We start from the raw sequence: 12,729 nt of genomic DNA, 5'->3' as shown, positions 1-12,729 counted from the left end.
ATGTGTGTGTGTGTGTGTGTATATATATATATATATATATATATACATATATATATATATATATATATATATATATATATATATATATATATATATATATATACAGACTTATATATGTATATATTTATATTACCTTGTGTGGAATGATGTATATATATAAGCCATTTGAATCACTCGTGTTGGACATTACAGGACTGCAGTGGGAAACCTCTGGTCCATCCACGTTGGCAACTAGAACTTTGCAAATGTCTTTGCTTGGTGATGGCAGTTTCAAAAAGACGTGTAGCTTCTGAGCTAGCTCTGTGCGTGCATCAGTGTGTGTGTGTGGGTGTACGTATGTGGCTGACCGCTGAAACCAGTGGTTACAAAGGACCTTCAATAGCTCAGTTGGTAGAGCGGAGGATTGTAAAGAGGAATGCTGGACATCCTTAGGTCGCTGGTTCAACTCCGGCTCGAAGGAGAACCTTTTATCTGACTTTTAACAACAAGTCACGCCTGGAGAGTATCTTTTTTTTGTACTCTTTAGAGAAGCATTGACCCCAGTCTTTAAAGATCTTTCCCAAACCCTTTCAACCCCTCATCAAAGGTCAACGTTTTACACAAACGTCAAGAGGATTCTGCTTGTCTTTTCCTAATATCTGCAAAACACCCACCTTTGTTCCTTTCTAACTTTGCATTGTGGAAAGTCAAACACCACGGCTTCAGCATGCCTCAAAACACATTATTTAGCCATCAACCCGCTGATTCTTTCTTGTTGCTACATCGACCCCAGTTAAACTCATTCTTACACAAGGCCTTCATAAGGACACGTATCAAACTTCTTTCTTAAAGTAACATCACAAAGCCTACCGGAAAAGGATGGCACGTCTTCTACAGTGCTTAGAGAAAACGCATGCTGTGTCATCCATGCTTCAGCTCCTTTCCTTCTTCAGCACACCTGACTCAAGTGACAGCATCTCCATGCAGCCTTTGCAAAGTTTCGCCCCCCCCAACGCACGTTTCACCCTTGGCAAACACCCGTGTCAGAGAAGAAGAAACTCCAAAATACCAAAGGACACCAGCCCCGGAGGATTGGAAATGGATGCTACAGCTGTAGAGCCTGGGAGCCAATATCATGCTCGTGTGTTTGTTCTTTAAGAAGGTCCAGGATTGTAACCACCTAATTAGAGTAGATCAGGAGGGACAGGCTTCCACAGCTAGCATAAAAGTCAGTAGCCGTGATCGTATAGTGGTTACTACTCTGGGTTGTGGTCGCAGCAACCCTGGTTCGAATCCGGGTCACGGCACATCCATGCAAGGAACATCTGCGGAGGTCTGTTACACAGCCAAAGCTGGCCAGTGCAGCAACAGATGTTTTTTCTGTGTTGTTTAGAGAAGCATTGAGCCCAATTTTTAGAGCTCTTTCCCCAACCCCATTCAAATCAACTGCTGCTTATGAGCCCACTGCACAACGCCACAACATAGCCATGTGTCAATTAAGCCATTTGAATCACTCGTGTTGGACATTACAGGACTGCAGTGGGAAACCTCTGGCCCATCCACGTTGGCAACTAGAACTTTGCAAATGTCTTTGCTCGGTGATGGCAGTTTCAAAAAGACGTGTAGCTTCTCAGCTAGCTCTGTGCGTGCATGAGTGTGTGTGTGTGTGTGTGTGCGTACGTATGTGGCTGACCGCTGAACCCAGTGGTTACAAAGGACCTTCGATAGCTCAGTTGGTAGAGCGGAGGACTGTAGAGAGGAATGCTGGACATCCTTAGGTCGCTGGTTCAACTCCGGCTCGAAGGAGAACCTTTTATCTGACTTTTAACAACAAGTCACGCCTGGAGAGTATCTTTTTTTTGTACTCTTTAGAGAAGCATTGACCCCAGTCTTTAAAGATCTTTCCCAAACCCTTTCAACCCCTCATCAAAGGTCAACGTTTTACACAAACGTCAAGAGGATTCTGCTTGTCTTTTCCTAATATCTGCAAAACACCCACCTTTGTTCCTTTCTAACTTTGCATTGTGGAAAGTCAAACACCACGGCTTCAGCATGCCTCAAAACACATTATTTAGCCATCAACCTGCTGATTCTTTCTTGTTGCTACATCGACCCCAGTTAAACTCATTCTTACACAAGGCCTTCATAAGGACACGTATCAAACTTCTTTCTTAAAGTAACATCACAAAGCCTACCGGAAAAGGATGGCACGTCTTCTACAGTGCTTAGAGAAAACGCATGCTGTGTCATCCATGCTTCAGCTCCTTTCCTTCTTCAGCACACCTGACTCAAGTGACAGCATCTCCATGCAGCCTTTGCAAAGTTTCGCCCCCCCCAACGCACGTTTCACCCTTGGCAAACACCCGTGTCAGAGAAGAAGAAACTCCAAAATACCAAAGGACACCAGCCCCGGAGGATTGGAAATGGATGCTACAGCTGTAGAGCCTGGGAGCCAATATCATGCTCGTGTGTTTGTTCTTTAAGAAGGTCCAGGATTGTAACCACCTAATTAGAGTAGATCAGGAGGGACAGGCTTCCACAGCTAGCATAAGAGTCAGTAGCCGTGATCGTATAGTGGTTAGTACTCTGCGTTGTGGTCGCAGCAACCCCGGTTCGAATCCGGGTCACGGCACATCCATGCAAGGAACATCTGCGGAGGTCTGTTACACAGCCAAAGCTGGCCAGTGCAGCAACAGATGTTTCTTCTGTGTTGTTTAGAGAAGCATTGAGCCCAATTTTTAGAGCTCTTTCCCCAACCCCATTCAAATCAACTGCTGCTTATGAGCCCACTGCACAACGCCACAACATAGCCATGTGTCAATTAAGCCATTTGAATCACTCGTGTTGGACATTACAGGACTGCAGTGGGAAACCTCTGGTCCATCCACGTTGGCAACTAGAACTTTGCAAATGTCTTTGCTCGGTGATGGCAGTTTCAAAAAGACGTGTAGCTTCTCAGCTAGCTCTGTGCGTGCATGAGTGTGTGTGTGTGTGTGTGTGTGTGCGTACGTATGTGGCTGACCGCTGAACCCAGTGGTTACAAAGGACCTTCGATAGCTCAGTTGGTAGAGCGGAGGACTGTAGAGAGGAATGCTGGACATCCTTAGGTCGCTGGTTCAACTCCGGCTCGAAGGAGAACCTTTTATCTGACTTTTAACAACAAGTCACGCCTGGAGAGTATCTTTTTTTTGTACTCTTTAGAGAAGCATTGACCCCAGTCTTTAAAGATCTTTCCCAAACCCTTTCAACCCCTCATCAAAGGTCAACGTTTTACACAAACGTCAAGAGGATTCTGCTTGTCTTTTCCTAATATCTGCAAAACACCCACCTTTGTTCCTTTCTAACTTTGCATTGTGGAAAGTCAAACACCACGGCTTCAGCATGCCTCAAAACACATTATTTAGCCATCAACCCGCTGATTCTTTCTTGTTGCTACATCGACCCCAGTTAAACTCATTCTTACACAAGGCCTTCATAAGGACACGTATCAAACTTCTTTCTTAAAGTAACATCACAAAGCCTACCGGAAAAGGATGGCACGTCTTCTACAGTGCTTAGAGAAAACGCATGCTGTGTCATCCATGCTTCAGCTCCTTTCCTTCTTCAGCACACCTGACTCAAGTGACAGCATCTCCATGCAGCCTTTGCAAAGTTTCGCCCCCCCCAACGCACGTTTCACCCTTGGCAAACACCCGTGTCAGAGAAGAAGAAAGCTCCAAAATACCAAAGGACACCAGCCCCGGAGGATTGGAAATGGATGCTACAGCTGTAGAGCCTGGGAGCCAATATCATGCTCGTGTGTTTGTTCTTTAAGAAGGTCCAGGATTGTAACCACCTAATTAGAGTAGATCAGGAGGGACAGGCTTCCACAGCTAGCATAAGAGTCAGTAGCCGTGATCGTATAGTGGTTAGTACTCTGCGTTGTGGTCGCAGCAACCCCGGTTCGAATCCGGGTCACGGCACATCCATGCAAGGAACATCTGCGGAGGTCTGTTACACAGCCAAAGCTGGCCAGTGCAGCAACAGATGTTTCTTCTGTGTTGTTTAGAGAAGCATTGAGCCCAATTTTTAGAGCTCTTTCCCCAACCCCATTCAAATCAACTGCTGCTTATGAGCCCACTGCACAACGCCACAACATAGCCATGTGTCAATTAAGCCATTTGAATCACTCGTGTTGGACATTACAGGACTGCAGTGGGAAACCTCTGGTCCATCCACGTTGGCAACTAGAACTTTGCAAATGTCTTTGCTCGGTGATGGCAGTTTCAAAAAGACGTGTAGCTTCTCAGCTAGCTCTGTGCGTGCATGAGTGTGTGTGTGTGTGTGTGTGTGTGTGCGTACGTATGTGGCTGACCGCTGAACCCAGTGGTTACAAAGGACCTTCGATAGCTCAGTTGGTAGAGCGGAGGACTGTAGAGAGGAATGCTGGACATCCTTAGGTCGCTGGTTCAACTCCGGCTCGAAGGAGAACCTTTTATCTGACTTTTAACAACAAGTCACGCCTGGAGAGTATCTTTTTTTTGTACTCTTTAGAGAAGCATTGACCCCAGTCTTTAAAGATCTTTCCCAAACCCTTTCAACCCCTCATCAAAGGTCAACGTTTTACACAAACGTCAAGAGGATTCTGCTTGTCTTTTCCTAATATCTGCAAAACACCCACCTTTGTTCCTTTCTAACTTTGCATTGTGGAAAGTCAAACACCACGGCTTCAGCATGCCTCAAAACACATTATTTAGCCATCAACCCGCTGATTCTTTCTTGTTGCTACATCGACCCCAGTTAAACTCATTCTTACACAAGGCCTTCATAAGGACACGTATCAAACTTCTTTCTTAAAGTAACATCACAAAGCCTACCGGAAAAGGATGGCACGTCTTCTACAGTGCTTAGAGAAAACGCATGCTGTGTCATCCATGCTTCAGCTCCTTTCCTTCTTCAGCACACCTGACTCAAGTGACAGCATCTCCATGCAGCCTTTGCAAAGTTTCGCCCCCCCCAACGCACGTTTCACCCTTGGCAAACACCCGTGTCAGAGAAGAAGAAACTCCAAAATACCAAAGGACACCAGCCCCGGAGGATTGGAAATGGATGCTACAGCTGTAGAGCCTGGGAGCCAATATCATGCTCGTGTGTTTGTTCTTTAAGAAGGTCCAGGATTGTAACCACCTAATTAGAGTAGATCAGGAGGGACAGGCTTCCACAGCTAGCATAAGAGTCAGTAGCCGTGATCGTATAGTGGTTAGTACTCTGCGTTGTGGTCGCAGCAACCCCGGTTCGAATCCGGGTCACGGCACATCCATGCAAGGAACATCTGCGGAGGTCTGTTACACAGCCAAAGCTGGCCAGTGCAGCAACAGATGTTTCTTCTGTGTTGTTTAGAGAAGCATTGAGCCCAATTTTTAGAGCTCTTTCCCCAACCCCATTCAAATCAACTGCTGCTTATGAGCCCACTGCACAACGCCACAACATAGCCATGTGTCAATTAAGCCATTTGAATCACTCGTGTTGGACATTACAGGACTGCAGTGGGAAACCTCTGGTCCATCCACGTTGGCAACTAGAACTTTGCAAATGTCTTTGCTCGGTGATGGCAGTTTCAAAAAGACGTGTAGCTTCTCAGCTAGCTCTGTGCGTGCATGAGTGTGTGTGTGTGTGTGTGTGTGCGTACGTATGTGGCTGACCGCTGAACCCAGTGGTTACAAAGGACCTTCGATAGCTCAGTTGGTAGAGCGGAGGACTGTAGAGAGGAATGCTGGACATCCTTAGGTCGCTGGTTCAACTCCGGCTCGAAGGAGAACCTTTTATCTGACTTTTAACAACAAGTCACGCCTGGAGAGTATCTTTTTTTTGTACTCTTTAGAGAAGCATTGACCCCAGTCTTTAAAGATCTTTCCCAAACCCTTTCAACCCCTCATCAAAGGTCAACGTTTTACACAAACGTCAAGAGGATTCTGCTTGTCTTTTCCTAATATCTGCAAAACACCCACCTTTGTTCCTTTCTAACTTTGCATTGTGGAAAGTCAAACACCACGGCTTCAGCATGCCTCAAAACACATTATTTAGCCATCAACCTGCTGATTCTTTCTTGTTGCTACATCGACCCCAGTTAAACTCATTCTTACACAAGGCCTTCATAAGGACACGTATCAAACTTCTTTCTTAAAGTAACATCACAAAGCCTACCGGAAAAGGATGGCACGTCTTCTACAGTGCTTAGAGAAAACGCATGCTGTGTCATCCATGCTTCAGCTCCTTTCCTTCTTCAGCACACCTGACTCAAGTGACAGCATCTCCATGCAGCCTTTGCAAAGTTTCGCCCCCCCCAACGCACGTTTCACCCTTGGCAAACACCCGTGTCAGAGAAGAAGAAACTCCAAAATACCAAAGGACACCAGCCCCGGAGGATTGGAAATGGATGCTACAGCTGTAGAGCCTGGGAGCCAATATCATGCTCGTGTGTTTGTTCTTTAAGAAGGTCCAGGATTGTAACCACCTAATTAGAGTAGATCAGGAGGGACAGGCTTCCACAGCTAGCATAAGAGTCAGTAGCCGTGATCGTATAGTGGTTAGTACTCTGCGTTGTGGTCGCAGCAACCCCGGTTCGAATCCGGGTCACGGCACATCCATGCAAGGAACATCTGCGGAGGTCTGTTACACAGCCAAAGCTGGCCAGTGCAGCAACAGATGTTTCTTCTGTGTTGTTTAGAGAAGCATTGAGCCCAATTTTTAGAGCTCTTTCCCCAACCCCATTCAAATCAACTGCTGCTTATGAGCCCACTGCACAACGCCACAACATAGCCATGTGTCAATTAAGCCATTTGAATCACTCGTGTTGGACATTACAGGACTGCAGTGGGAAACCTCTGGTCCATCCACGTTGGCAACTAGAACTTTGCAAATGTCTTTGCTCGGTGATGGCAGTTTCAAAAAGACGTGTAGCTTCTCAGCTAGCTCTGTGCGTGCATGAGTGTGTGTGTGTGTGTGTGTGTGCGTACGTATGTGGCTGACCGCTGAACCCAGTGGTTACAAAGGACCTTCGATAGCTCAGTTGGTAGAGCGGAGGACTGTAGAGAGGAATGCTGGACATCCTTAGGTCGCTGGTTCAACTCCGGCTCGAAGGAGAACCTTTTACCTGACTTTTAACAACAAGTCACGCCTGGAGAGTATCTTTTTTTTGTACTCTTTAGAGAAGCATTGACTCCAGTCTTTAAAGATCTTTCCCAAACCCTTTCAACCCCTCATCAAAGGTCAACGTTTTACACAAACGTCAAGAGGATTCTGCTTGTCTTTTCCTAATATCTGCAAAACACCCACCTTTGTTCCTTTCATACTTTGCATTGTGGAAAGTCAAACACCACGGCTTCAGCATGCCTCAAAACACATTATTTAGCCATCAACCTGCTGATTCTTTCTTGTTGCTACATCGACCCCAGTTAAACTCATTCTTACACAAGGCCTTCATAAGGACACGTATCAAACTTCTTTCTTAAAGTAACATCACAAAGCCTACCGGAAAAGGATGGCACGTCTTCTACAGTGCTTAGAGAAAACGCATGCTGTGTCATCCATGCTTCAGCTCCTTTCCTTCTTCAGCACACCTGACTCAAGTGACAGCATCTCCATGCAGCCTTTGCAAAGTTTCGCCCCCCCAACGCACGTTTCACCCTTGGCAAACACCCGTGTCAGAGAAGAAGAAACTCCAAAATACCAAAGGACACCAGCCCCGGAGGATTGGAAATGGATGCTACAGCTGTAGAGCCTGGGAGCCAATATCATGCTCGTGTGTTTGTTCTTTAAGAAGGTCCAGGATTGTAACCACCTAATTAGAGTAGATCAGGAGGGACTGGCTTACACAGCTAGCATAAGAGTCAGTAGCCGTGATCGTATAGTGGTTAGTACTCTGCGTTGTGGTCGCAGCAACCCCGGTTCGAATCCGGGTCACGGCACATCCATGCAAGGAACATCTGCGGAGGTCTGTTGCACAGCCAACGCTGGCCAGTGCAGCGACCGATGTTTCTTCTGTGTTGTTTAGAGAAGCATTGAGCCCAATTTTTAGAGCTCTTTCCCCAACCCCATTCAAATCAACTGCTGCTTATGAGCCCACTGCACAACGCCACAACATAGCCATGTGTCAATTAAGCCATTTGAATCACTCGTGTTGGACATTACAGGACTGCAGTGGGAAACCTCTGGTCCATCCACGTTGGCAACTAGAACTTTGCAAATGTCTTTGCTCGGTGATGGCAGTTTCAAAAAGACGTGTAGCTTCTCAGCTAGCTCTGTGCGTGCATGAGTGTGTGTGTGTGCGTGTGTGTGCGTACGTATGTGGCTGACCGCTGAACCCAGTGGTTACAAAGGACCTTCGATAGCTCAGTTGGTAGAGCGGAGGACTGTAGAGAGCAATGCTGGACATCCTTAGGTCGCTGGTTCAACTCCGGCTCGAAGGAGAACCTTTTACCTGACTTTTAACAACAAGTCACGCCTGGAGAGTATCTTTTTTTTGTACTCTTTAGAGAAGCATTGACTCCAGTCTTTAAAGATCTTTCCCAAACCCTTTCAACCCCTCATCAAAGGTCAACGTTTTACACAAACGTCAAGAGGATTCTGCTTGTCTTTTCCTAATATCTGCAAAACACCCACCTTTGTTCCTTTCATACTTTGCATTGTGGAAAGTCAAACACCACGGCTTCAGCATGCCTCAAAACACATTATTTAGCCATCAACCTGCTGATTCTTTCTTGTTGCTACATCGACCCCAGTTAAACTCATTCTTACACAAGGCCTTCATAAGGACACGTATCAAACTTCTTTCTTAAAGTAACATCACAAAGCCTACCGGAAAAGGATGGCACGTCTTCTACAGTGCTTAGAGAAAACGCATGCTGTGTCATCCATGCTTCAGCTCCTTTCCTTCTTCAGCACACCTGACTCAAGTGACAGCATCTCCATGCAGCCTTTGCAAAGTTTCGCCCCCCCAACGCACGTTTCACCCTTGGCAAACACCCGTGTCAGAGAAGAAGAAACTCCAAAATACCAAAGGACACCAGCCCCGGAGGATTGGAAATGGATGCTACAGCTGTAGAGCCTGGGAGCCAATATCATGCTCGTGTGTTTGTTCTTTAAGAAGGTCCAGGATTGTAACCACCTAATTAGAGTAGATCAGGAGGGACATGGCTTACACAGCTAGCATAAGAGTCAGTAGCCGTGATCGTATAGTGGTTAGTACTCTGCGTTGTGGTCGCAGCAACCCCGGTTCGAATCCGGGTCACGGCACATCCATGCAAGGAACATCTGCGGAGGTCTGTTGCACAGCCAACGCTGGCCAGTGCAGCGACCAGATGTTTCTTCTGTGTTGTTTAGAGAAGCATTGAGCCCAATTTTTAGAGCTCTTTCCCCAACCCCATTCAAATCAACTGCTGCTTATGAGCCCACTGCACAACGCCACAACATAGCCATGTGTCAATTAAGCCATTTGAATCACTCGTGTTGGACATTACAGGACTGCAGTGGGAAACCTCTGGTCCATCCACGTTGGCAACTAGAACTTTGCAAATGTCTTTGCTCGGTGATGGCAGTTTCAAAAAGACGTGTAGCTTCTCAGCTAGCTCTGTGCGTGCATGAGTGTGTGTGTGTGCGTGTGTGTGCGTACGTATGTGGCTGACCGCTGAACCCAGTGGTTACAAAGGACCTTCGATAGCTCAGTTGGTAGAGCGGAGGACTGTAGAGAGCAATGCTGGACATCCTTAGGTCGCTGGTTCAACTCCGGCTCGAAGGAGAACCTTTTACCTGACTTTTAACAACAAGTCACGCCTGGAGAGTATCTTTTTTTGTACTCTTTAGAGAAGCATTGACTCCAGTCTTTAAAGATCTTTCCCAAACCCTTTCAACCCCTCATCAAAGGTCAACGTTTTACACAAACGTCAAGAGGATTCTGCTTGTCTTTTCCTAATATCTGCAAAACACCCACCTTTGTTCCTTTCATACTTTGCATTGTGGAAAGTCAAACACCACGGCTTCAGCATGCCTCAAAACACATTATTTAGCCATCAACCTGCTGATTCTTTCTTGTTGCTACATCGACCCCAGTTAAACTCATTCTTACACAAGGCCTTCATAAGGACACGTATCAAACTTCTTTCTTAAAGTAACATCACAAAGCCTACCGGAAAAGGATGGCACGTCTTCTACAGTGCTTAGAGAAAACGCATGCTGTGTCATCCATGCTTCAGCTCCTTTCCTTCTTCAGCACACCTGACTCAAGTGACAGCATCTCCATGCAGCCTTTGCAAAGTTTCGCCCCCCCCAACGCACGTTTCACCCTTGGCAAACACCCGTGTCAGAGAAGAAGAAACTCCAAAATACCAAAGGACACCAGCCCCGGAGGATTGGAAATGGATGCTACAGCTGTAGAGCCTGGGAGCCAATATCATGCTCGTGTGTTTGTTCTTTAAGAAGGTCCAGGATTGTAACCACCTAATTAGAGTAGATCAGGAGGGACAGGCTTCCACAGCTAGCATAAGAGTCAGTAGCCGTGATCGTATAGTGGTTAGTACTCTGCGTTGTGGTCGCAGCAACCCCGGTTCGAATCCGGGTCACGGCACATCCATGCAAGGAACATCTGCGGAGGTCTGTTACACAGCCAAAGCTGGCCAGTGCAGCAACAGATGTTTCTTCTGTGTTGTTTAGAGAAGCATTGAGCCCAATTTTTAGAGCTCTTTCCCCAACCCCATTCAAATCAACTGCTGCTTATGAGCCCACTGCACAACGCCACAACATAGCCATGTGTCAATTAAGCCATTTGAATCACTCGTGTTGGACATTACAGGACTGCAGTGGGAAACCTCTGGTCCATCCACGTTGGCAACTAGAACTTTGCAAATGTCTTTGCTCGGTGATGGCAGTTTCAAAAAGACGTGTAGCTTCTCAGCTAGCTCTGTGCGTGCATGAGTGTGTGTGTGTGTGTGTGTGTGCGTACGTATGTGGCTGACCGCTGAACCCAGTGGTTACAAAGGACCTTCGATAGCTCAGTTGGTAGAGCGGAGGACTGTAGAGAGGAATGCTGGACATCCTTAGGTCGCTGGTTCAACTCCGGCTCGAAGGAGAACCTTTTATCTGACTTTTAACAACAAGTCACGCCTGGAGAGTATCTTTTTTTTGTACTCTTTAGAGAAGCATTGACCCCAGTCTTTAAAGATCTTTCCCAAACCCTTTCAACCCCTCATCGAAAGGTCAACGTTTACACAAACGTCAAGAGGATTCTGCTTGTCTTTTCCTAATATCTGCAAAACACCCACCTTTGTTCCTTTCTAACTTTGCATTGTGGAAAGTCAAACACCACGGCTTCAGCATGCCTCAAAACACATTATTTAGCCATCAACCTGCTGATTCTTTCTTGTTGCTACATCGACCCCAGTTAAACTCATTCTTACACAAGGCCCTTCATAAGGACACGTATCAAACTTCTTTCTTAAAGTAACATCACAAAGCCTACCGGAAAAGGATGGCACGTCTTCTACAGTGCTTAGAGAAAACGCATGCTGTGTCATCCATGCTTCAGCTCCTTTCCTTCTTCAGCACACCTGACTCAAGTGACAGCATCTCCATGCAGCCTTTGCAAAGTTTCGCCCCCCCAACGCACGTTTCACCCTTGGCAAACACCCGTGTCAGAGAAGAAGAAACTCCAAAATACCAAAGGACACCAGCCCCGGAGGATTGGAAATGGATGCTACAGCTGTAGAGCCTGGGAGCCAATATCATGCTCGTGTGTTTGTTCTTTAAGAAGGTCCGGATTGTAACCACCTAATTAGAGTAGATCAGGAGGGACAGGCTTCCCACAGCTAGCATAAGAGTCAAGTAGCCGTGATCGTATAGTGGTTACTACTCTGCGGTTGTGGACGCAGCAACCCCTGGTTCGAATCCGGGTCACGGCACATCCATGCAAGGAACATCTGCGGAGGTCTGTTACACAGCCAAGCTGGCCAGTGCAGGCAACAGATGTTTCTTCTGTGTTGTTTAGAGAAGCATTAAGCCCAATTTTTAGAGCTCTTTCCTCCCAACCCCATCAAATCAACTGCTGCTTATGAGCCCACTGCACAACGCCACAACATAGCCATGTGTCAATTAAGCCATTTGAATCACGCGTGTTGGACATTACAGGACTGCAGTGGGAAACCTCTGGCCCATCCACGTTGGCAACTAGAACTTTGCAATGTCTTTGCTCGGTGATGGCAGTTTCAAAAAGACGTGTAGCTTCTAGCTAGCTCTGTAGCTCTGTGTGTGTGTGCGTTACGTATGTGGCTGACGCGCTGAACACCATTGGTTACAAAGGACCTTCGTAGCTCAGTGGTAGAGCGGAGGACTGTAGAGAGGAATGCTAGTCATCCTTAGGTTGCTGTTCAACTCCGGCTCGAAGGTCAACCTTTTATATCTTGACTTTTAACAACAAGTCCACCCCTGGAGAGTATCTTTTTTTTGTACTTCTTTAGAGAAGCATTGACCCAGTCTTTAAAGATCTTTCCCAAACCCTTTCCAAACCCCTCATCAAAGGTCAACGTTTTACACAAACGTCAAGAGGATTCTGCTTGTCTTTTCCTAATATCTGCAAAGCACCCACCTTTGTTCCTTTCTAACTTTGCATTGTGGAAAGTCAAACACCACGGCTTCAGCATGCCTCAAAACACATTATTTAGCCATCAACCTGCTGATTCTTTCTTGTTGCTACAATCGACCGCCAGTTAAACTCATTCTTAC

The 12,729-nt window shown here is 46.5% G+C and overlaps 16 non-coding genes across 16 annotated transcripts; all 16 read left to right on the top strand.

The window, feature by feature from the left end:
- Nucleotides 1-372: 372 nt before the first annotated feature.
- On the top strand, nt 373-460 carry trnay-gua. Its single transcript is given in 2 exon segments — nt 373-409; nt 425-460. It is a non-coding gene; the product is annotated as a tRNA-Tyr (tRNA).
- Nucleotides 461-1,697: 1,237 nt separating this feature from the next.
- trnay-gua lies at nt 1,698-1,785 on the top strand. Its single transcript is given in 2 exon segments — nt 1,698-1,734; nt 1,750-1,785. It is a non-coding gene; the product is annotated as a tRNA-Tyr (tRNA).
- Nucleotides 1,786-2,539: 754 nt separating this feature from the next.
- Nucleotides 2,540-2,611, top strand: trnah-gug. Its single transcript has one exon. It is a non-coding gene; the product is annotated as a tRNA-His (tRNA).
- Nucleotides 2,612-3,026: 415 nt separating this feature from the next.
- On the top strand, nt 3,027-3,114 carry trnay-gua. Its single transcript is given in 2 exon segments — nt 3,027-3,063; nt 3,079-3,114. It is a non-coding gene; the product is annotated as a tRNA-Tyr (tRNA).
- A 755-nt stretch (nt 3,115-3,869) lies between these two features.
- trnah-gug lies at nt 3,870-3,941 on the top strand. Its single transcript has one exon. It is a non-coding gene; the product is annotated as a tRNA-His (tRNA).
- A 417-nt stretch (nt 3,942-4,358) lies between these two features.
- trnay-gua lies at nt 4,359-4,446 on the top strand. The gene is given in 2 exon segments: nt 4,359-4,395; nt 4,411-4,446. It is a non-coding gene; the product is annotated as a tRNA-Tyr (tRNA).
- A 754-nt stretch (nt 4,447-5,200) lies between these two features.
- Nucleotides 5,201-5,272, top strand: trnah-gug. The gene has a single exon. It is a non-coding gene; the product is annotated as a tRNA-His (tRNA).
- Nucleotides 5,273-5,685: 413 nt separating this feature from the next.
- On the top strand, nt 5,686-5,773 carry trnay-gua. Its single transcript is given in 2 exon segments — nt 5,686-5,722; nt 5,738-5,773. It is a non-coding gene; the product is annotated as a tRNA-Tyr (tRNA).
- Nucleotides 5,774-6,527: 754 nt separating this feature from the next.
- trnah-gug lies at nt 6,528-6,599 on the top strand. The gene has a single exon. It is a non-coding gene; the product is annotated as a tRNA-His (tRNA).
- Nucleotides 6,600-7,012: 413 nt separating this feature from the next.
- Nucleotides 7,013-7,100, top strand: trnay-gua. Its single transcript is given in 2 exon segments — nt 7,013-7,049; nt 7,065-7,100. It is a non-coding gene; the product is annotated as a tRNA-Tyr (tRNA).
- A 753-nt stretch (nt 7,101-7,853) lies between these two features.
- trnah-gug lies at nt 7,854-7,925 on the top strand. The gene has a single exon. It is a non-coding gene; the product is annotated as a tRNA-His (tRNA).
- A 413-nt stretch (nt 7,926-8,338) lies between these two features.
- On the top strand, nt 8,339-8,426 carry trnay-gua. The gene is given in 2 exon segments: nt 8,339-8,375; nt 8,391-8,426. It is a non-coding gene; the product is annotated as a tRNA-Tyr (tRNA).
- A 754-nt stretch (nt 8,427-9,180) lies between these two features.
- trnah-gug lies at nt 9,181-9,252 on the top strand. The gene has a single exon. It is a non-coding gene; the product is annotated as a tRNA-His (tRNA).
- Nucleotides 9,253-9,666: 414 nt separating this feature from the next.
- trnay-gua lies at nt 9,667-9,754 on the top strand. Its single transcript is given in 2 exon segments — nt 9,667-9,703; nt 9,719-9,754. It is a non-coding gene; the product is annotated as a tRNA-Tyr (tRNA).
- A 753-nt stretch (nt 9,755-10,507) lies between these two features.
- On the top strand, nt 10,508-10,579 carry trnah-gug. The gene has a single exon. It is a non-coding gene; the product is annotated as a tRNA-His (tRNA).
- Nucleotides 10,580-10,992: 413 nt separating this feature from the next.
- On the top strand, nt 10,993-11,080 carry trnay-gua. The gene is given in 2 exon segments: nt 10,993-11,029; nt 11,045-11,080. It is a non-coding gene; the product is annotated as a tRNA-Tyr (tRNA).
- The last annotated feature ends 1,649 nt before the right edge of the window (nt 11,081-12,729 follow it).

This window comes from Fundulus heteroclitus, chromosome 11, assembly GCF_011125445.2.
Source record: "Fundulus heteroclitus isolate FHET01 chromosome 11, MU-UCD_Fhet_4.1, whole genome shotgun sequence".
NCBI lineage: Eukaryota > Metazoa > Chordata > Actinopteri > Cyprinodontiformes > Fundulidae > Fundulus > Fundulus heteroclitus.
This window is presented reverse-complemented; position numbering and strand designations above follow the sequence as displayed.